The sequence below is a fragment of the Dromiciops gliroides genome, chromosome 4 (assembly GCF_019393635.1).
Source record: "Dromiciops gliroides isolate mDroGli1 chromosome 4, mDroGli1.pri, whole genome shotgun sequence".
NCBI lineage: Eukaryota > Metazoa > Chordata > Mammalia > Microbiotheria > Microbiotheriidae > Dromiciops > Dromiciops gliroides.
Window position 1 is genome coordinate 314,736,144 of NC_057864.1, and position 24,684 is coordinate 314,760,827.

The 24,684-nt window shown below is 38.3% G+C and overlaps 1 protein-coding gene across 1 annotated transcript in view; it reads right to left on the reverse strand.

Annotated features, from left to right (window-relative positions):
• The window catches only part of BACH2 (BTB domain and CNC homolog 2), a 418,233-nt gene that overhangs the window by 156,293 nt on the left and 237,256 nt on the right, over window positions 1-24,684 (reverse strand). The window contains 1 exon segment of the mRNA XM_044004876.1: window positions 17,181-17,330. The gene's annotated coding sequence lies outside the window, so the exon portion shown is untranslated.

Below are 24,684 nucleotides of genomic sequence, written 5' to 3' on the forward strand. Positions count from 1 at the left end.
TTTTTCAGCAAACCGGAGCTAAGGCTAGAATGGAGAGCATCATTGGCATATCTTACCCCAGACTCAAGCAGCAGTGTTTCCTTATACCTCATGCATTTCCTATGAAGATACAACAAATAAGTCTTTCCCTCACTTTTACTGTTAAAGGGAAAAAAAGAGGCAAAGTGATCCTTGGGTGACCTCCTCCCTGCCAACAACAAGCCACCCACAATGAGTCAAATGCTGAGCAAGGGGCAAAGCAAAGAACTTGCAGTCCTCCAAGCACAACATTAAATGCTAAGTGCTGGTTCAATTCACTTTCCCTTGGGGGAGGAGGGTTATGGGAGGGAAAGAGTGACAGGAAGAGGACAGAAATGGTTGATGTTCTTGTCAAGACAAGGTTTCACCAACAAAAACCTCTCAGAAAGAATGGTGGTGAAATCCTCCTAGTGGATGATGGTCCCTCACATCAGAAGTCAAGAATAAAAGGAAGCTTTTATTTTAATACCTGGCATCACCCCACAACAAATAACTAGAGGGGAAAAAACTCAACTAACTAGTTTTCCGAATCAACATTAAGCCTCCTTTGTATTCAGTCGTCCAAAAAAAAAAAAGAGAGAGAGAGAGATACCTTTTGCTTTTCCATGTACAGATTTGTAACTTTTATAAACTGATTAACAAAGGTGAACATAATCAAAAAAGAAAAAAGAAAAAAAAAAGAAAGCAAAGCATGATGGAAACCACTGATTCCTAACCCTGAAGCCAGTTGTACTGTAATATCTTCTGCTTTGTGCTGACAACCTTTTCTTTCCTCCACTCATTCAGACACAATGCCTTCAGGTCTGTCTAAGTAATGTAATTTACTGGAGTGGAATTCCCTTGATACCTTCTGCAGCACTCAGTGACAGTATCATTTATACTCTACACTGTCATGCCATGACACTGATACATCGGCTTTCATCCCTCATTCACTGCAGAGTGTGCAATTTCACCTTCTATTGTGCCCTTCTGTTGAGTGCGTGTACAAATTTACTTCATTCATCACTAATTACAAACCTCGGCTGAAATGCTCTCATTAGATTTATATTTCTCACTCCAAATGTCAATCTTATTGAAATTTCTGATTTTCTTGAAGATTCATCCATTAGCAATAAACTCTAAAGGCATTCCGTGACTGAGTACATTAAACCAGCAGTGCGGACATGCACTTAAAATACATCATTAGAGTAAATCTCCATTTCTAATGCTTTGCATTATTCAACTAAAGTAATAATGAGCCAAGACTGGCCAGTAGCCTCAACAGCACATGAAAGACATAGGTTAAAATCAGTCGGAATGCTGGAATCAGCAGATACCATATCAGGGGGATGTGTTTCAAAACCTCAATCATTCCTTATGAAGGGGTGGGAGGGAATTACAGTCACAGTCCAATTTATCACCTTTTCCAGCCTATGATTTTTCACAGTAACTCCAGTCTGTGGCAGAGTGCAATGAGTCGGTTTTTCTATACTCGAAGACAATTCTTATGGGGTTTTGGAGCTGCATGCATTGCCAGGAACTCTGCAAGGTAACTGGAATGAATGTCTGCACACTACGTAACCAAGATAATAATTTAACCCTTTGTGTGTTTATAAACAGTGAAAGTGAAGGTAGCATTATCTAGATAAGCAGAGATTTTGTTTGATTTTAATAAAAAGATTTTGTTGACATAGATGACCTGAAAAACAGCCAAAATGTCTGACTGACTTATAAAGAAATCCAAAGAAATGGCAATAGTACTGTTATCAAAAACTTCATGTCATGAGCTGCATCTGAGACTGAGAAAGAAGGACACAACTCATGAAAAGGAGAACTGGAGAGAACTATTAAGCCAAATTTTAATAAATGTGTTTCCCCAAAGTCTTATTTTCTTCTTATAATAAATTATGTTGAATTGAAAGACACTTAACATAACCATTTAATATTTGCATTTCATTCGAATCTTTTTAGAATGCTGTTATTTGTTGTCTATTATTTCTCACCAATTCCATACTGAGGCTCAGATAAGATACAGGAGCTGTTTTATTGTTCAGTAAAGAAAGAGGATCCCAGGAGAGCAGAGGGACATTCTCCAGATCATGCAGCAAGTGAAGCGTAGTACATTGCTTTGAATACAGTAGATACCTTCTCTAGGTCTGTTGGGTTGAATGGAATTGAACACTGGAGCCTGCATTGAATCTGAGACTTTCCTGTGTTGAATACAGTGGCTATGCTTTTCAAAATGCAAAAACAACTCTTCCAATCCTCTTGAATGATTGAGTGCTCAACCTATCTATTACTATGGAACGGACACTTCTGTTGGAAGAGAGAATCATTACACGAGGAGGGCAGGAAGGAATGCCTTACAACCTTTCCTATGCTTGGGGTGCCATCTCCCTATCTTTGTCTGCTGAAATCTCACATATCCTTCAAGACACAGCTTAAAGCCTTACCTCATCTAAGAAACTTTCCACGATCCTGCCAAGTTGGAAAGTAGATTACAGATAAAGAATTTGAAGGCTTCTTTAAGATCATTTTAAGACCAAGGGTTCTTAAACTGGGATCCTTGATCTTTAAAAAAAGCCAAATTTTTAGGACTGTATTTAAATTGGTTTCCTTTGTAATTCTATTTATTTTATATATTTAAAAACATCCTGATAAGGGGTTCAAAGACTTCACCAGACTGTCTAAGGGGTCTATGATATAAAAAGGTGAAAAAGATGTGATTTAGACTAAACATCTCATTTAACAGATAAGAAAATCAAACTCTTGAGAGAATAAGTGACTTGTTCAAGGTCATACAGATAACAAATAGCAGATTGAGGATCTGAATTCAGACTCTTGGACTCCAGATCAACTGTTCTTTCTGCTATACCATACTTCTTCTCAAATGTCTATTCCTTCCTCAGAGAGCATGGCATTTGATCTGTTCAATATCATACATAACTTGTCAGGTTCTAACTAGAACTCACTTATCTATATATGAGATGCTGATGAAAATGTCCACACATGGCACTTCATATAGGCTTTTAACATATTTTGTTTTGTACATAGTAACTCATATTTATGCCCAGAATATCCCCACTTAAACTGAGTATAGATCCTATCTCTGAATCCTATATATCTCCCATAATACCTAGCACAGTATTTTGCACATAGTAGGTGCTTAGTGAAGGGTGCACAAAGATAACCTACAAAAAAGTAACAGCAAGTGTTTCCTACTTGTCAACATCTGGTCAGCTATAGTATTGAGCAATATCTATAATTATAACAGATGTAATATTTTCTGTAGGGAAATGTACCTCTATGGATGCTAATTGCTCCTGAAGTTTTGCCCATTCCCACCTGAAACATTTAAAACCTTACTTGATTACAACATTAGCTCTCTCTCTTTCATAATGTATACCAGCAGGTACTACAATTAACACGCACAGATGTTAGAATTGAAATATCCATGTTTAAATAAAAAGAAGTACAAGTGAGAAGGTAAAAATAACTGAATACATTCAACACAGTGCTAATCTTAAAAAGAAAGGTGGGTTCACATTGTGCTAATTTAATGGTACTTTATATAGCATAATAAAAATATCCCACAGACAGCATTGATAGACGGTGGAACAAATGCTCTGTAAATGCCTACATGGTGCCCCCCTATTCTCTTCCCTGTGCTAACTCTAAGACAGATTTTTTTTTACTTTGCCCACCTGGCATCTCTGCTAGGACAATTCTTAATTTTCAAAATGACCGATGTTTACTCCCCAAAGCAAGGAGGGGAAAATCCCTCAAAGTCTCCAATGCTGTATCAAGTACAAAGCCCAAACTCAGTGTGGTTCACACACTTAAAAGAGAAATAAGTTTTGCAGTCTTGGTGTGGCTAGTTCCAGAGACTTCATCAACATACTCCTGAATGATTGCTGCTTGACTCATCCATTTCACAAATTACATCAAACTGAAAGGCTTGCAACACACAGAGATTCTTTCATTCTTTGGAAATGCCACAGCTACCCAGCTTGTGGAAGGAGGGACAGCACCGGTGCTGGAAGCAGAAAGTGATAAATTTCCCTGTGAACACTGACATGGTCTCTGTTGAGTGTTTGTTCTGGCCACAAACTGACAAGCTCTCACTTAATGTGGTTACAGTAGGTTTAGCAGTTTGATGAAGGTAAGCTTTAACTTGGTTACCTGGGCCACAAGCTCTGTGGACACCTAGAAATGTACTGAGCCAGCATCCAACATCCTTGCAGCCTCATGTAAGCAGCAAAGTTTTTCATTTCAGTGGGCAATGACACTATAGAAGCCTTTTATTGCTGTTTCATGAGTTTACAAGGAAAAGATTTCTAATAAAAGGCAAGAAGATAGACATGCTGGTATAGTATTTCAAACCATATAGCTACTTTAAAAAATTCCTCAGTCATTCTGTGCTTTTAACCCCTTATAGATTACTCTCCTTCATCTTTGTATGAACACAATTTGTTTGTTCAGGAGCTATACATTCCCCCTCCCCTTATCCCACCCAAGAAGGGGGAAATGCTGATAAACTATCACATGCAGACAAACAGTGCAAAAATCTGGCTGGCTTTCGTGACTTAAACAAAGACACATTTCTTTCCCAAAGTGCTACTTACCAGACAGATGCAAAGATGTGGGCAAGTCCGTCATCAGAACTAAGAGAATGGTTGTGCTTGCGCCACATATTCTGAGTTGTATGAATCTTATTTTTAGCTGTGCACAAAGGGCAATAAATGGAAAATCTTATTCTAACCACTACTTTTCTGGGCCACCCACACTTTTCTCCACCTACTACACAAGTTCATAAATGTAAAAAACCCAGCCCATGGTGTATCCTAGAGAGGGATGCAAAGAGGCACTGAAATGTGTGACATTTTTCCAGTTTGTGTCTGTGCTTTCATTCTCAATTGTAGACAGCAGAAGACACAAGGAAAACAATATAGCTCAATAGATCTATCTGTTTGTGGACATTTTCATCAGCATCTCATATATAGATAAGTGAGTTCCAGTTAGAACCTGACAAGTTATGTATGATATTGAACAGATCAAGGGCCATGCTCTCTGATCACAGATAGACATTTCATTTAACAGCCTTAGATGGCAAAGACAGATATGAATGTAGCTTAGGAACACCTTTTCATACATTCAGTAAGAAAATACATCCAAGTCAGTCTAGATAAGCTTGATAAAAAAATCCTTCACATTCATGAAGTATAATCAGAAATAGCTAAATTTTCCCCCAAAGAAAGTTTTCTATTTAGACATTTCCCTTCAACCCCAATAGTTAAGTCAATACTATTGATGTGAGCCTCCTTTGTATGCTACTTTTTAGTTCTTTTGTACAACGGCGCTCAGAACTTAATAAGGAACAGAATCCTTTTGCCAACTCCTTTCATACTTGACCTATCTGTTTGCCTTCTACACACTTCCCTCCAACACAATCATCAGTTTAACAAGCATACCACTAAGTGAATTGACTCTATTTTTAGAGAAGGCTACCATGAGAACAGATCAGATTTTTTAAAAATGAATTTTTCTGACCCTTTTTTCCCTCTTGAAGTACAGTTTAGAGGTGGTTGCCTAGGCATTTTTGTTCATCATCTTATTTTTTCAAAAAAGTTATTAGGCTTCTGAAACACCAATTAAAATGCTTGTGCCTCAGAACCTTCTGCAAATCACAACAAACATAGATAGCCAGTGGTTAATGTTTAAAAGTCATTTCTGCAAAAATAATTAAGACACAAAAGGCATCATCTCATCTTTACCTGTGTTGGCTCATTATCCGCAAACTAGAGGAAATGTCCTGTCATCCACTGGTAATTAACACAAAGCCTCACAGGACTACCAGCTTCTCCCAGTGTCTTGTGGCTTATGAGGCATTGATGAAATGAACAAGGAAAAAAAAATTTTTTGGGTGACAGTCCAGTATCGTCAGAACTTCTGGTATGTGTTGTAAAAACATGGGTTGTTAAGTATTATGAAAAAGTGGGTCATACATGGCTGAGATACAACCACACCGCCCCCAAATCAGACTCAGAATGACTATGCTGTGACAAGGGAAGGAGGGATTTAAGCAGCAGCGAAAGCAAAACTTTAATGTGGTGAGGAACGTTTTAGTTTTCACTGGTTTAGGTTAGAGAAAGTTAATTTCAATGCCAACTACAAAGCCAACAATTTTTCAGTGTCTTCTTGCAATTATACGAAAAGTATTAGTTGTTAATGTAATGGGAAATTTGGGTACAATGGAATAAACATCCCAATGAACAGTCTTGGGGATTGAATGACACATTCTGCTACTGAGTTGAATGTACTGACTCAGTCCAGTTGAGCTGACACATGAGGACTAAAGATGATAAGTCAAAAAGGCCACCATTTGCATTCTCAGAAGAGAAGCAGCACCACATTTCTGTAGAACTGGGACCAACAGGGTTAACAATTTTGATGGACTATATATTGATACATCTAACAACTGCTTGTAGAAAGAATACAAACTAATTTGTTTGATGATGGGAACACTGAAATAAAGCAGGAAAGAAAGCTTCAAATTCTTCCAAATGGCACCAGTCTACACCATTAAAGAATCTTTTACTGCCATTATACTCAATAGTATGGATAACAGTGGTAAAAGTTTTGGGGTGTCACAATCCTACAACATGCACACAGATTTCTGATACATTTCCCTTAAGAATCTCTGTATTTGGTGGTGGTGGGGTTCTGGTTGGTTCTTCCATGTACAGTTTCTCAAAAGCTTTAGGCAAATACTTAGTTCAAAAAAAAGGTAAGACCTAGCAGTATAGGACCTCCTTTCTCCTCTTAACGGGTGAGAGACAGAGGGAGAGGGAGAGGAAGAGAAAGAAAGAGGGAGAGAGATCCTTCTGTAAAAAAAGCAGACGAGTCATTCTAGGATAGCAAAAAGACTTGGGCATTAGGAATCTCAAGTAGAAAAACAACCAAAGGGAAATGGAAGAAAAACTTTGGAGAGTAGAAAAAGGTAAGGAGACAAAAAACTGTCCATATCACAGTGCTGAAAGGATAGGTCCCAGGATAATCTTGCTACAACATCCAAAGGTCTGAGGGGCCCTCCTAATGTTTTGGAAATTGTTGTAATGGGGGAAGGGAATAGCATTTATAAAGAGCCTACCATGTATCAGGCACTGTGCTAAGCACTTTAGAAATGTTATCTTGCTTGAAATAAGCAAGTCATCTGGTATGTCTTGAAAATCTTTTGTTCATATGGTGATTTATTGTTGTTGCAGACTGTTAATTGGTATGGTGGGAAATAGGATATTCTGGTATCTCAAAAATTCTGTCATGCTGTACAAGCTTTTTTGTTGTCATGGACCTATCTGGTGGTCTGGTGAAGCCTATTGACCCATTCTGAAGATTTTTTAAAAATTCATGATTGAAGACAATGCTATATTTCAGTGAGTTTGGTTTAGTAAATAGTAAAGATGCAAAATAAGATGTAATCTTTTTTTAACCACTCATGTTCACAGATTCCCAGAAATCTATCCACAGACTCTTTGGTGGGGAGGTCTCTGGATCCAATGTTGTAAATCTCTACCCTATAAAGATCATCAATAACTGAATCAGGGGATCATATGTTTAGACCTGAAAGGGATCCTAGAGACTTTCTACTACAGTCCTGTTATTTTAAAGATAAAGAAACTGAGGCCCATAGGGATAAAGTACTTGTCCAATGTACCAAGTAGCAAATGGTAGTTGGATTTGAATTGGGTCCTCTGACTCTAATCTAGGACTCTACAATAAAAATATTAATCCTAAAATCATATGAAACAATTCAATATATCTTTGATGAATCAGTAGACCCCTTGGGGTTCTACAGTGCTCAGAGGTCACCACTAAAATCACCAGTAACACTATATAGGAAAAATGAGGCGGTATGACTTAATGGAGATTTCCAGTGGACAAAATGGTTAGAAAAAATAGATTTTACTTAGATATCATTTTTGTATCATTCTATCTGACCATCTTCCCAGTCACCCAAGAAAATAATGGGCTCTGCTAACACCCAAAGGCCCCAGCTGGGATTGATTTGGACTGATTGGATTGACTGATATTGACCGACTTTGCTGATTAACTCACTTAAAGTTAATTCAATTGAAGCCACACCTGCCTGACTCTGAAGCGGGTGTATTCTCAGAAGCTGTGGACTCTAACCTCAATACGGGACCACCCTCAAGTTCAGTGAACCAATGGATTTGGGTAATGCTAGCCAATGAGCTTGAATCAGGGTGGAAGGACCACCTCTCTTTGGGACACAGAGGGAGTATCAGTTTGTTGCTCATACAAGCTGGTGGTGGAGGAATTGAGGATGCTCGGCTAGAGAGGTTTTTTTCTTGGCTTTCTGACCCAGGGGTTCTCTTTTTCACTAGTAAATGCTTAATGCCAAAACTTGGTGCTAAAGCTTCTAATTTATAAGTAAACCCTAGCTAGCTTTCCCTATACTTGGGACAGGAATAAGGTGACCACACGTTAGATTTTAAACATCACACAACCTAAGTGTCATTCTCATTTCTGTAGTCTTTCTCACCTCCCATATGGAATCAGTTGCCAAGGCCTGTTGATTTTCTTTATAACATCTATTTATGAACTCCATTCTTTCCCTGGACTTTGTTGTTCCTTGCACAAGATGTTCTGCCTCTGGACTCCAGGTATTTTCACGAAGCCCCAAATACTCTCTTCCTCATGTCAGCCTCCTGACTTCCTTCAAATCACAGCTTAAATCTCATATTCTACAAGAAGCCTTTTCTGATCTTCCTTAATGCTCATGCCTTCCCTTTATTGATGATATCCAATTTATTTTGTATGTATCTTGTTTGTGCACAGTTATTGACATATTATCTCTTCCTATTAGACTGTGAGCTCCCTGAGAGCAGGCACTGTTTTCTGCCTTTCTTACTGCTGGGCTGATGGGCAGGAGGCCTCTCCACCTCATCTCCTGTTCTGCTCAGATGTGCCTTGTTGTCTGACTCATAATGTCAATTCACTCCTGGCAATTTTCCCAAACCAAGCCACTCACTTAGGAAGGAGTAGCATCACTACACATTTGTGTCATTCATTTGGTCAACTTTTGTTGACTCATTGGAGGGTCTATGATCTGGTGCATAGACCTATGGTCTATGATCATACATCAGAAGATTTAGAGGTGGGAGGGACCCATGGGTCACTTAAACTAAGCCCCTCATTTTGCACATGAACCTTAGAGACATAAGAACAGTTTACTCGATGTCACACAAATGCTACGTGGCAGAAAATGGGTTCAAACCCAGGTTCTTTAAGTTCAAATCCAGGCTTCTTTCCTCTGTTCCATACTTTCACTATCTCCAGTCATCTTCCTTTTGTTACTCAGCACTCTGCTAGAACAGTGGTGTCCAACTTAGATGGAAACAGGGGGACATTAAACCAGAACTGTATATTGAGTTTGTTTTAAAATAGGATGTTATCTATGTTTACTGCTTTTTCATTTATTTTGTTAAATATTTCCCAATTACATTTTAATCTGGTTTAACCTGCACTTGGGAGTGTTAGAGGTCATGTGTGACACTTGTGTCACCTGGGCTATCACTGTCTGTTCAGGGAAAGCAAACTAATTTTGTGTTCAAGATAGAATTATGAAAACAATCCAATTAATACACCCCCAGGTGAATTTCAAAGCCAAACAATTTATTCTGGACTATCCATGTCACTGCTCTTTTCAGTAACACTAATAATCAAGAGTCAACCCTATATTTGACTATCTTACATGCTACATTCGAAATACAAATACATAAGATACCTTTTGGAGCTTTTCCAAAACCTACAGGCAATATCTGAAACTTAACATCTGGCATGAGATACCAGGTACCTCAGGATAAAGAGCAGAATCAAGATTTCATGAATGGTGGTAAAAGTTTCCCAAGGAACATAAAAACAAATTATGTATTTTTCTCTATAAAAAGCACCATTTGGAGACTATTTCTAGGATATAACATTAAGCACAGCAAAATCTCATTTGACTGGAATATCTGAGAAACTGGGTGCTTTTTTTGATTGAATAGTATTTAGGAAAATCCTTTTTGTTGAAAATGATTCTTGAATCATTATAAGTCACTGTTTTAGGATAATATGGGGAAACATTGGTTTTTTGATGGTTTAAGGTCATCATTCTGAATATTAATTGTAATTAGTTTGAACATATTCTGGAAGTTTCTCTTTCATAGTCCCTTTTGTAAAAAAAAGCACTAAAATCCTTGATAACTTTTTCCTTTATGCTTAACATCTTTCTTCTAAAAAAAAAAAAACTGAAACGAGGAAGGCAGTTAATCAAGCTACTTGAGAGTTCTTGAGTTGGCTTTGTTATTGTGTTTGTATCTTTCTGGTACCCCTGATTACTATACTACATATACTCTGTATAGTAAGGAAGTTTACAAGTAGCCAGTATAAAGGAGCAATATCAGAAAGTAAATCTGAGGAGAACCTAGAAGTCCCATATTTATATTGGGATATATTATTATATAAATATATAATATATTTCATATATTAACCCCAAATCACCTTCTGGTAATATCTGCTGAATTAAGGGAAGCCATTTAGGCTTTCCTGTCCTATTGGGCCTTTTGTTCCTATGATATGTAAATCTCAGCTAAGTTTTAGACATCTGCAGTAAGACCAGCAAAACACCAAATGGGGCTGATAACTTTGAGATAACATGGATATAGACTTTAAAATTTTATCGACAACTTTGAGATGATTTGGATATGTTAATGAACTAACCCCAAGATGGCACAGATAAGAATCTGTTTTCCTCCAAAACCCTATAAAATGAGACCCCAAACTCATGCCCCCTGAGCACTTTTTCATCTCCTAAGGGTCCATGCTGTTTAAATGCTCCCAAATCGAATCCATGATTATGTGAGTGATTCTCCCAGCCTTTCTCCCTCCACATTGCCTGCCTTCCTCCATCACATCATCCCCATCCTCATATCATCTCCTCTGTACTCTTGTCAAGGTGCTGGTTTTCTGAATATTTCTGGGTACTGGTCTCTTTGTTTCAAGTCTCTTCCTACTCCAGTACTTTCTCCATTCAGTTGTCAAATTGGTCTTCCTAAAGTACAGGTCTGACTATTCAGTAAACTTCACTGAGTGTCAATTATCATTAGGATCATATATAACCTTCTCTAGCTTTTTTTTCCCCTGGGGCAAGTGGGGTTAAGTGACTTGCCCAGGGTCACATAGCTATTAAGTGTCAAGTGTCTGAGGCTGGGTTTGAACTCAGGTCCTCCCGACTCCAGGTGCTGGTGCTCTATCCATTGTGCCACCCAGCTGCCCCACTTCTTTAGCTTTTAAAGGACATTACCACTTGGCTTGATCTTTCCTCTCCAGTATTCTCATACTTTATTCTCTTCCATGTACTCTGAGATCCAGTGACACCAGTCTCTTTTCTCTTCCTCACAGAATACACTATTTCCTGACTCCAGCACTTTGCACTGACTCTTGCTTATGCTTGGGATACTCTCCTTCCTCATCACTGCATTCTGTCTTCCTTCAAGTTTCAGCTAAAATCCCATCTCCTGCAATAAGCTTTTCCTGATCTCCCTTAATGCTAATGCGTTCTCTCAATCAGTTATCTCTAATTTGGCCTGCATATACTTTGTATGTAATTGTTTGCAGGCTGTCTTCACCATTAGACACATTAGACTGTGAGCTCCTTGAGAGGAGGAAATGCTTTTAGCTCTTTTTGGAGGGGGTATCTTCAATGCTTAGCACAGGCCTGGCATATGGAGCCTGTTTCTGAATCAGTCTCAAAATTAGAAGGGACCTTAGAGATCACCTAGTCCAACCCTGTTGGATTGCAAGTCCAACTTGAATGAGCATTTTCTCTATAGTATCTCCTCTCACAAGTGGTTATCCAGCTTTTGCCTGAAGGCCTCCATTGAGGGGGAACCCACTACCTCCTGAGGCAGCTTACTGAACTTCTTGAATGGTCTACTTGTTAGAAAGGTGTTGTTTTTTTAAAATAGCAAACCTAATTTTGTCTCTTTGGAACTTCACCCATTGCTCTTATTTATGTCCTCTGGCATCAAGCAGAGTATATCTAATCCCTTTTCCACCTGACAGCCCTTCAAATATTTGAAAAGGGATATCACGTCCCTGCTGATTCTTTTCTTCTCCAGGCTAAACATCCCTTCAATGGATCCTCAGGTGGCATGAAATTGAGCCTCTTCCACCATCTTGGCTGTTTTCCTTCATAGATTCTCCAAGTCATAAATAGCCTTTTGAAAATGTGATGATGAGACCTGAATCCAAAAAGGTGGAGGTAGTCTCACCTAATTATCTCCTCCCTAGTCTTGGCTATCATCCCTCTCAATACAACTTATTTGGTTACCTAATCACATTAACTCAAAATGAGCCTGCAGTCCACTTAAAACCACCACATGGTTTTCAACCAAATGCTATCTACCCACAAATTCCACAACTTGTACTTGTGAAGTTGATTTTTAAACCCAAGCATAAGACTTTACATTTGTCAGTATTAAATTCCATTTTCTTAGATTGAGCCCAGTGCCTGTTGAGATCTTTTTACATCCTGATTCTGTTATCCGGTGTGTGAGCTGTCCATCTTGGCTGTATGTCAAATTTTATAAGCATGCAATCTATGCAATTATCCAAGTCACATATAAAATGTTAACTGGCACAAGGCTAAGCACAGTTTCTTCAGGCACTTGACTGCATACTTCCTTCTAAGCTGACCTCAAACCATTAATGGCATTTTTTTTTTTGCTCTGGACATTTGACTAGTTCCAAATCTACCTAATTGTCCCATGATATAGTCCAGATCTCTCTATTCTTTCCATAAGAATACCATGAGAAAGGGGAAGAGAATAAATATTTATTAAACATCTACTATTATGGGCCAGCCACTGTGCTAAGCACTTTTACAAACATTACTTTATTTGATCCTCACAGCAACTCTGAAAAGTAGGTGTTACTATTAACCATATTTTATGGTTGAGTAAATTGAGGCAGAGGTTAAATGACTTGCTCAGGGGTCATAAAGCTAAATAAATGTCTGAAGCTAGATTTGAACCCAAGTCTTCCAGCCCAGTGTTTTATTCACTGTGTCACCAGCTGCTTCTAGAGAGGCAGTCAAACAAGAGACACTGCCAAATGCTTTCCTATAATTTAAGTAAACTATACCTTCAGTGTGCCAATTTGTCTATCCTAAAATTTATTCTGCCCTAATCAGTTTTATCATTTTTAAAAAATAGCCCATATATCTATGAAGGTTAGACATGGGACACGTTTGTGTGTGTGTGTGGGGGCATGCTGTAAAGGGCAGAATTGCAGTCAGAAGACCTCTGCTGGAATCTTTTTTTTTTTTTAAGTGAGACAATTGGGGTTAAGTGACTTGCCCAGGGTCACACAGCTGGTAAGTGTTAAGTGTCTGAGGCCGGATCTGAACTCAGGTTCTCCTGAATCCAGGGCCAGTGCTCTTATCCATTGCGCCACCTAGCTGCCCCTCTGCTGGGATCTTAATGCTGGGGTAGGAGGAAGAGTAAATTTTGGAGCTTCACCAAACATTTCACTTGGCCTTCCTTTATCTACTCAGAATAACTTCAGGCTCCACCTTTTACATTTCAGCAGCACAACACATCTAAAGAGTAGTAGCAATAGTAGTAGTGACTGGCACACAAAAGCTCCTCACTTTCCCTAGCAGAGTTGAGGGTATAGAAAATTTCTCTCCAAGTAGGTTCATAGAACCCAGAATTCTGAATGGTTTGTTTTTAGCCCTAGGTGGCCTTGCTTCTCTTGTCTTTCAATAAGTGATAGCAATTAACATAATTTACTATTAGAAAACCTCATAGTATTCTTGATTTTGTGTCAAGACCATATTTCCTGGCCCCTCAACCTTCATCTTCCCATTTTAATTATTTGTCAAAGATGGTTCAAATAAAGTCCCTTTGTCTTCCTCAACCTTTACATTGGATAAAACTTGTTGAACTTTACATGAAGCTGACTGTTGAGCATTCAACTCAAGTGTTGCTTATTGCCTTGGGGCAGCTAGGTAGCCCAGTGGATAGAGTGCCAAGCCTGGAGTCAGGAAGACTTCTCTTTGCGAGTTCAAATCTGGCGTAAAACACTTATTAGCTGTGTGACCCTGGGCAAGTCACTTAACCCTGTTTGTCTTAGTTTCTGATCTGTAAAATGAACTGGAGAAGGAAATGGCAAACCACTCCAGTACCTTTGCCAAGAAAACCCAAAAGGGGTCATGAAGAGGCAGACATGATTGAAAAACAACTAAAAAAAGTTCAAACTCCTTTATCTGGTATTCAAACCCTCCAAATTCTGGTATCTTCCTTCCTTCCCTCTCTCTGATTCACAGAATCACCATCTAGCTTTCTTTCCTTTTAGACAGTAGAAGCAGAACATATTCACTTGGACTGGTGAGTCAGAAGACCTGGACCAACACCTCTAAGGCTTATTACTCCCTGGAGAACTTCAGGCAAATCACTCAATCTCCATGATTCTCAGTTTGCTTAGCACAGTTCCCGGCACGTAGTTGGCACCTAATAAATGTTTATTGACTGACTCATCTGTAAAATGAGGTGGTTGGGCTTGGGGCCTCCAAGGTTCCTTCTAGCTCTAAAATCTACGATCCTAACAAAGGAATTTCTTTTTTTATATATTTTATTCTATTTTGTTATTTTAAAAAGCAATAATAAAAATTTTTATTTAAAGTTTTGAGTTCTGAATTCTCTCTCTCCTTTTCTCTTGCCCCTCCCCCTCCCTGAGGTAGTAAGCAATCAGATATAGGTTTTACATGCGCAATTATGTGACACATTATCATATTAGTCATTTTATATAAGAAAAGTTGAATAAAAGAAAAAAATGAAAGAAAGTGAAAAATAGCATGCTTCAGTCTGTGTTCCATCAATATTAGTTCTTTCTTTGGAGGTGGATAGTAAGCTTTTTCATTAGTCCTTTGGGATTGTCTTAGATCATTGTATTGCTGAGAATAGTTAAGTCATTCACAGCTCCTCATCACACAATGTTGCGGTCACTGTGAACAATGTTCTCCTGGTTCTGCTCACTTCACTATACATCAGTTCATATAAGTCTTTCCAGACTTTTCTGAAATCATCCTGTTTTACAAAGGCATTTCAAGAAAAGATGGCACCTGCATTGATACTTTGAAAACAAAGTCTTTTGATTCTCTGGATCAGCCATCAGTTTTTGTCTCAATTCTCTGATTTCATTATTTCTGTTTTAGCATAAGTATTTGAATCTATTTCTAATCTTTGTAAACTGAGTAATGTGTGGCTGCTCAGAGTTTACCTAGGAGAACAAGTTTCTCTTTATGGGGCTTGGCAGGATGCAAAGCTTTCAATACATGTTTGCAAGTGCTGTTTGGACAAGAGATTGATTTTGAACCCAACAGTTTCAGGAATCTCCATGTATATACCTGACTTTAAAATGATAGGCTTGATCACAGTCAAGTAGTAAAAGGAAAGGAAGAGGAGGGAATAAGCATTTATATGGTGCCAACTATGTGGCAGGCACTATGCTAAAAGAATTACAAATATTATTGTCATTTGATCTTCACAATAACTCTGTGAATTAGGGACTATTTGGATTCTTATTTTCTAGTTGAGGAAACTGAGGTAAACAGAGGTTAAGTGTCTTGCTCAGGATCACATAGTAGATATCTGAGACTGGATATCAACTTAGGTCTTACTGACTGCACTATACAAAAGGCTCCCTCTAATAATAAAGATCACAGGGTATTTTTTAGGCAAAGATGCCTAGGCATTTCTCAAACTTCTGCTAATTAATATTATCATACTATGTTAATAAGGACAATGAATTCCCAGGTGAACAAACTCCTTCTACCAGTGCAGGTCAGTCAATACCTTCTCTGCAACTTAATAGTCTTATAGAAGTTAAGTGACTTGCCAGAGTGACAACCAGTATACACCAAAGGCCAGACTCGAATCTTGTTCTTCTTGGCTAGCTTTTGATCTCTTATGGCATTCTGTCTTACTATACCCTAAGTAATTCAGTTAACTAAAGATAGGAAGTGATTGTCTATCTTCTAGCAAAGAGTCAAGCACTATATACATCTTGGTAGTTCACCAAACTTGGTAGTTCTACCTGCACTAGAGAAGTAGGATAACCTTCCCAAGTGGCTTTAATGTCCAGTATTACATCTTGTAAAGAAGCCCAGAAAACCTTTGGGTGTGTGAGTGGGTGCACAAACAAAAAGACAATACACATAGATCATTGTTTTTGTTTTTCAGGGTTGTAAATGGCCAATTCTATACTTTCAGTAGCCTGGCATGGATTCTTACTTACTATGGTTAAAAAAGGAAATGTCTAATTCCAAGCCTTACATAATATCATTTTTATTCTTAAAACAAATGCATTCTGAAAGCTCAAAGAAAAACATACAGAAAGCTGTACCTCTCTGTTAGCTTTAAAAATACAGGTGTGCCTCACTTGGCATGACATGTACTCCTAAAAAAGTTACATGTAAATATGAGCTCTATAAAACAAATCATATTTCACATACAATAGGAAAGAGGATAGGATCCTATGAAAAATCCTTTGTGAAGCAAATGAGCACCTCTGCATTGACTACTTCGAATAAACCCGGATTTTCTCTCTTGGGCTTATTTAAAACTGAGCACACCAACAGAACAGTCTACTGCAACCAGCAGAGAATTAAGTGGCATTTTCCATGTGAAAGTAATGAAGGAAAATAATAGCAGTGGTGGAGTGGACTCAATAAACATGTAGGCTGTCATTGTTTCAACCAAATATTGAAGGTGCTTCCAGAGTTAAATCTTTTTTTTCCCCTAGGGGGTGGGAAGTGAAGTTGAAATGTGGGCTGCTGTGCCATTAGATATAGCTACAAATTTCTTCAAAGTGATGCAAAGCACAGAAATAAACGAGATTTCTCTTTTTGTGATCCATATTTCCAATCATATTGGAGTTAAAGGAACTATTAACTACACAGTCTTTTTTTTCCTTCTCTCTCCTAAATTAAAGCTCTTAGGATACATTTGTTAAAGTGCTTTGTGGGCTTTTATTTTTTTTCTCATTGCCAGAGGAAACATTCTTGTGCTATCTTTTATTTAGTTTTAAAAAAAGAAACTGGAGAAAAAACTTACATGTAATTTTTCTAGGTCCTGTGCTGGCTTAAAGTCTTATGATGCAGGGAACTGGATGAATGGAGAAATGAGAAGGCTACAGCAATCCATTCAGACATGGACCCCCAAAGCTTTGTGGTGCAAACTGATGTTGAATCAATGGATCTCCACCTAATTGGGGAGGGAAAAATCACTGATTAGCAGAATGAAACCATCTCATTTTCAGGAGAAATTAGTTCCTTGTTTCCCCAGTCTACTTGTGAAGTCTTTTAAACAGCTCAAAGTCAATCAAACTAGTGCCTCAGTTAATAGCAATAGTAATAATTCTCAGTCCTTTAGAGAGACAGCATGGTATAGGGGATAGAAAGCTGGACTTGGTGTTAGGACTCTCTCTGTTCAAACCCTACCTCTGGCCACTTACTAGCTGTGTGATAAGGGCAAATTAACAACCTTTCTGAGGCTCTGACAACTCTCTAAGGCTTGTCTCTTAAGGGTCCTTCTTGTACTGAGGGAATCACAGATTCTTAATTTATTGCTATAACACTTTATGGTTTCTTTACAACAACCCTGTAAGGTACATACAGTGAGTGGGTAGTGAGAATATTATCCCCCTATATATAGGATGAGGAAACAGACTTTGAAAGGTTAAGTGACTGGTTCGTGATCATGTAGTGCTTAGGGGCTAGTTTTTAATGAGATTACAAAATCTGAAGGCAGTTTCTAAAGAAGCTTCCATCACACACTCACTAGAACCTAGAAGAAGAATTAGAGTGATAATGATGTCTAATCAGTTAAGGTATACCATCCTTTGTGACTTTAAGTGCTAACTTTGAGCAAATCTGGGCAGTTCCTGGTGAAAAAGGTTCTGTAAAAAAAAATAAATAAAAAGAAAAATTTAAAAAAAGAAAAAGGTTCTGTAACAAGAAAAAGTCAAAGGGCATAACTCAAAGGATTATCTCTTCTCTGATTCTGGTTTAAACCTCGTAACTGACTTCTGCCTGTCCAATGCTCTCATTTTAAAGAGCACCACCACAAAATACCCTTAGAACCAATTATAAACAAGTAAGCTACAAATAATAGACTAAAAATGACAACCCTTTTGTTTTTCAATTATAATCTTTTCATTCTATTCTAATATTGTCGAGTTTAACTTAAATTTCTTTAAAGAGTTTGACCGCCTTTAAATTTGTTCTCTGCTCTTCAGTCTTGAAGAATTCCAGGACAGAGCGAAGTGCAAGTTGGCATGATTTTTTCCCTTCCTCAACTGAGTTACTTAATGATAATGGAAGTCAAGATGATTAAAATACAAGTAATTATACTTATGTATCACTTACAAAGTATACTGAGTAAAATAAAGAGTAATAGATGGAATCAGGGGACCTGGGTTCAAATCCTGCCTCTGCTACTTACTCTCTATGTGTCTTTGAGTAAATAACTCTTTTTGGGTCTCAGTTTCCTCACCAATAAAACTTGAGCCTAGCCTCAGGTTTATTCTAGAAGAAGGTTTTTCTGTAATTATATGTGATAGGAAAGAAAAAAATCTAGTTAGACCTATTCTATGTTAAATTCTTTGTGCAGAGAGTAAATTACAGAAGAATACTAAAGTTTTGTCTATCCAGGCAGGCTAAAGATGATAATTAATGAAGAAAGGTTTTTTATTTTATTTGTGTGTGTGTGTGTGTTTTTCCTTTCGGTTTGTTTTTGGTGGGGCAATGAGGGTTAAGTGACTTGCCCAGGGTCACATAACTAGTATGTCAAGTGTCTGAGGCTGGTTTTGAACTCAGGTCCTCCTGAATCCAGGGCCAGTGCTTTATCCACTGTGCCACCTAGCTGCCCCTAAAGATGATAATTGTACTGAACTTGTGATTCCATTGAGGAAATCCTCTTCACTGAAGTAGATCAGCAACTGCTCTACAAATCATAGTCTTAGAGAGCTGACTGTGGTCTTGAGAGGTTGAGTAACCTGCCCAGCATCACACAGTCAGGATGTGTTCATAGCCTGTACTTGAAATGGAGTTTTTCTGATTCCAAGATCAGCCTTCCAACCACTATGGCAAGCCGCTTCTCAAAAAAAAAAAAGTCAATGAATGCTTAAAAAATAAGACAATGAAATTCAACAAATGCTGAGGAATTTCAATTTTCTAGAGATGGAGCTAAGTGCCATAGGGATGAAAAGATGAGTGAGATATTCCCTGATTCTTCTTAAAATGTCTAAATCTTTTCACCTTGGACCAGTCTATCCTTCACATCCTGAGAGCAGTGGTTCTCATGGGCTCAGCTGGAAAATTTATGGACATGGAAAACAGGGGAGAGAAAAAGGGGGTAGATGTTACATAAGTAACCTATCATATAAACTTGTGAACCAAGTAAAAATTAGAATAAAATTGGAGAATTACATGAGAGGCATGAACAAAGAATTAGAAGAGAAAAGAGGGAAGATCACTTCTCATGAAGGGGACCAACAAATTCTTCAAAGAAGAGGGCAGTTGGATTGGGCCTTGACAGGTGGGATTTCCATAGGATGAAATATTGGAAGAAAGTCATTTGGTGTTGAGGAAAAAGAATGAACAGAGGCAAAGAAGTGTAAAAATAGGGGCATGTTTTTAGGGAAGAGTAGTTAGTAAAGATTTGGTTAAAAAAGTTGCTATGGGGGGCAGCTAGGAGGCGCAGTGGATAAAACACTGGTCTTGGATTCAGGAGGACCTGAGTTCAAATCCGATTTCAGACACTTGACACTTGCTAGCTGTGTGACCCTGGGTAGGTCACTTAACCCTCATTGCCCTGAAAAAAAAAGTTGCTATGAACTACTGCCAAACTGTAGGCTAGTTTTGGGGAAATAATGTTAAAAAGATGATTGATCTTCAGTTCAAAAGACTTAGATTTGAGACCTCATTCTTCAACTTAATTAACCTCATGACCTTGGCCAAGTCACTTCTTAACCTTTCTAGACCTCAGTTTCTTCATCTGTAAAATAGGAGGGTTAGATTGGATGGGCTCTAAGGACCCTTACAACTCTAAATCTATTACCTCCTCTTAGCTTTTACTTGGGCAACAGTTGTAAACCATAAAATGCCATTTAAACCTATGTGAGTTATCGCCATTAAAAACAATAGCAATACTAGTAATAATAGCAATAAACAGTGTTGTACTAACAGTACTACAGAATCTAAATATCATGTGAACAATATTTCTTAGGAAAAATGTATTCAGAATTCTGACATGGGATGTCAGGTACAAGTCTCTCTCCACTGCATCCCTGGTAGTGGGACAGGGGACTCTCCCTAATGCAAGTGATCCATGGAAGTTAGAGCAAAGGGGACTTGGGGGGCTGGATGCTTTCCCGTGGGTCAAGGTGGTAGCTTCAGGGGCAAGGTGGCTTCCTAGCCCTAGTATGACTCCCAAATTGACACCTTTCTTTCCTTTAGCTAGTTGCTATCACTGGGCTTGCTTACTTTGTTCTTTACTGTCTTCTAGTCCCCTAAAGTTAACCTTTCTCCTCTGGGACCCCTAGAGACTGAGAAAATGTTTTACAGTTTTTCCCCTATAACCAAAATAACCATATAAGCCCCCTGGGATTTTCTAAGGTTTTAAAAATTTGTTAATGATAAGAGAAAGAGAATCACTAAATAAATGACAATGAAAAATCTCCCCCCTGCCTCTTTTCAATTGGCATTCCTAGGGAAAGATAAAGGACACAAGGGTGAGACAGGTGAGTGAGTATTTGAAAAAGCTCAAGTGAAATTTATCTACTTTCAAGAGGAAGATCTAGGCTTAACTCTGGCTACTCTGGATGTTTTGTCCCAGGAACTTAAAAAGGGAAATGCCAAGAATTGGAGTAAGGTAGGAAGGTGAGTTCCTGTAGCCATCTGGCTGGGATAGGTATTCCCTGGTAACTGTTTGTCCAAAAATCTGGCTGTCTAGTTGGTCAAGGCTACCTGTACATACAAATAAATTATATTAGGCAATTGCTTCTTACTAAGTAGTCCTATTAAGTGTCCCCTTGTGGAAGTCCTTCTCAAAAATGGGTGGATTTATTTGTATTTAATTCATCAATACACCAGTTGAAGTACTGGCCACTTTTGCTTACCTGGCAATTAAAATGTCTGCACATAAAATAGTGATTTCTAAAGTGCTTCACAAGTCTGTTCTCAAGACAAGGCATAAAGCTCCATAATTTCATTCATGCCATTCAATTGATTAACAAACAAATACAGCTAAGGTATTTTCAGTTTAGCGCCCCAGATCAACAGAATTTCCTAATTTGAGAAGTCCATATTATTGAGGTTATATTGCATATGAAGGATTTTCACAGAGAAGATGGTGACCAGCTCAACAACAACTGAGGATGGGTCAAGGAGAATTGAGATAAACATAAATCTCCTATCAAGTCATGGTGCTCTTTACAAAATGTGTATATCAAACAAGGATACACCTCACCGAGGGAGTATGTGGCTGACACTACTTGTTTACAAGTTTTGTTTAGAGCAGGAAGGAAGAGGAGGCAGAAAAATGGGCATGACAGGCATCTTCTGTTCAACCTCATACATGTTTTAAGCACTTACTATGGAGGTAGCAGTAGATAAAGGGCTTGGTCTGGTGTTAGGAAAACCTGAGTTCAAATATGGCCTCAGACACTTGCTAGTTGTGTGACCCTGGGCAAGTCACTTAATCCCATTTGCCCCAGTTTCCTCAACTGTCAAATGAGCTGGAGATGAAAATGATAAACCACTCCAGTATCTTTGCCAAGAAAACTCCAAATGAAGTCATGAAGAGTCAGAAGGGACTGAACAAGAACAAATTTGTAGAGCTGCTGGGAGAGATACAAATCTAACAGTCAATCAACCAGCATCTGTTAAGCACTTATTATGTGTCAAGTAGTGAGGATACAAATACAAAAGTGAGATAATCCCTGTCCTCAAGAAGTTTACATTATTCTGGGAAGAGGGGAGGGGTAATATCTCTTTGCAGATTAAGCAAATGCAGGATTTGAGATAATTCTAGGTATGGGTAACAGCCTTTACAAAAGTATGGAGGTAGGAGATGGAATATCGTACATTAGCAATAGCAAGTAAGCAGGTTTGGCTGAAATAAATGCATGGGGAGAGGGGGGAGTAATGTGTCATCAGCCTGGCAAGAAAGGCTCAAGTTAACCCATTAAGGGTTCTAAATACTAAAGAGAAGAGTTTTTACTCTATTCCAGTGACAATGTGGAGCCACTATGACATCTTTTTTTTTTTTTTTTTAGTGAGGCAATTGGGGTTAAGTGACTTGCCCAGGGTCACACAGCTAGTAAGTGTTAAGTGTCTGAGGCTGGATTTGAACTCAGGTACTCCTGACTCCAGGGCCAGTGCTCTATCCACTGTGCTACCTAGCTGCCCCCACTATGACATCTTAAATAGAGGAAGTGACATATTTAGGGGTTCACGTTAAGGTTATCACTTTGGCAACTGCATGAAGCATAAATTTGATTGAGGAAGGAGGGAGACCAATTAGGGGAGAAGTGAGGAGGGTCTGATTGTCGATTAAATGAGGAGAAATGGGGACAAGAGATGTAGAAGCGGTGGGATCAGCAAGATTGCAAAGATCCAACATCATCATCAAAAGAAGTATATTCACCTTCTGTTTATTCATAGGCTGCTTCTGGCTGGGTATTTTATCACTCCTTCCCACCCCCACCCCCCTCCTTTTTTTAATGCTCTTGCTTCTTGGTCATTTCCTTCCTCATTAGCCTATCCAGCAGAAAGGCAGGAAAAGGGGGAAAATGAATAAGAAATCTAATCAGACAACCTTGCTACATGTTAGCAACTCTGGTAAAAGGTCTGGTGGGGAGAATGTTGGAAGTATTGACTCATCAGTTCCCTTCACACCTTAATGAGGTTTGAGAATTGTCTGTGAATTTCAATGATCTATTCTAGTCTTATCCCATGGTTACCATGTTAACTGTGAGTTTGGCTATAAGTCCCCAGCCTCAATCTTTACATTGTTCTGTCATCATAATTCAGGGAGTCTACAAGGAGAAGCAAATATAATTCTTTTTTTTTTTTAAGCCATTCTAGTTTATGGTAAAACTAATTGAAAAGACTATGTGCTGACACAAGGAAGTCTTTGCCTGTCTTTGAACAAAGGCATAAAAGCTGAAATTATTGCTGTTTAAGGAGATTTTTTTAAAAAAAGGACATGTGACAGAGAAATAATAATAGCTCATAAATATAAATATCCTTATACAAAGATATAGAACTCTATTGCTTACAAAGTGCTTTAACATACATTATTTCATTTGCTCCTCGCAACAACCTTACAAGCTTAGCACATGGTAAGCACTTAATGAATGCTTGTTTCCTCCTTCCTTTTAGACAGGGAGTGGAAAGAATATAACTCTTATTTAACAGTACCTCAGAGAAGTTAAGTGAATTGTCCGAAGTCACAATGCTTTCCCCAAATGGCCTCCTGAAGTCTGAATAAACCTCAAACTTATTTTTTCTCTAAATAACAAACTCTTCTTGGAAGAAGTAATTCATAACTATCACTAAGAAAGTGTGGATCATGCCCATATGTTAAATTTCTACTCACAGTTATCTTGTTATTTCTATAGACCCAGAATACTGGATGGAAAATGGGGCATCAGGATTTCTATGACTGAAAATAACAGTTGGGAGTTTTCAGCTGAGAGTTTTCCTATGAGTAACACAAATGCACTTGGTGCTCTCTTCTGTCTCTCCCTGCTGCCTCTGTTGTATCTCCATCTCTCTCGTATCTTTTTCACTCTACATGACCTATGTGGTTTAATTTCTAAAGAGAGAGAGAAGGAAGACAGTTTAAGAAAATGGGAAAATGAATAAAAATAGACTTTCCCTAACAATTACACCTTGAAGGAAGAGCTGTTTCCAACCAAAAGGAAGCCAAGGTCAAACATGTATTAAGAAGTTCGACCATACCTTTTAATTTATGGTGTTTCTGGGGAATTAATATAGTATTTCTTGTAATTTGCTACCAAATTTCTCTTGTGTAGAATAGATTCTTATGTTTTTGTTTGATGATGACATACATTACAATGAAATTGATGATGATAATGACAGCAATGGATTTTAGTCTTTATAGGGGCTCATAAAGCCGCTTAGGTGGAGGACTCAATTTGTAGTTGGGGGACTTGGGTTCAAATGATGCCTTTGACAATGACCAGGGGAAAGTCATTTATCAGTCAGAAGCTTTAGTTTCCTTCTCTTTAAAATGAAGATATTATCTGTAGTACTTTTCTAAAAGGCCTCTTGTAAGAATCCAATGAGACAGGGGGCAGCTAAGTGGTGCAGTGGATAAGGCACTGGTCCTGGATTCAGGAGAACCTGAGTTCAAATCTGACCTCAGACAGACACTTTGACACTCACTAGCTGTGTGACCCTGGGCAAGTCACTTAACTCTCATTGTACCACCAAAAAAAAAATCCAATGAGATGTATATAAAGATGCTCTGAATTTTAAAGTCATGTAAATATTATTATTATGATAATATATAATGGGTAAGAAACATA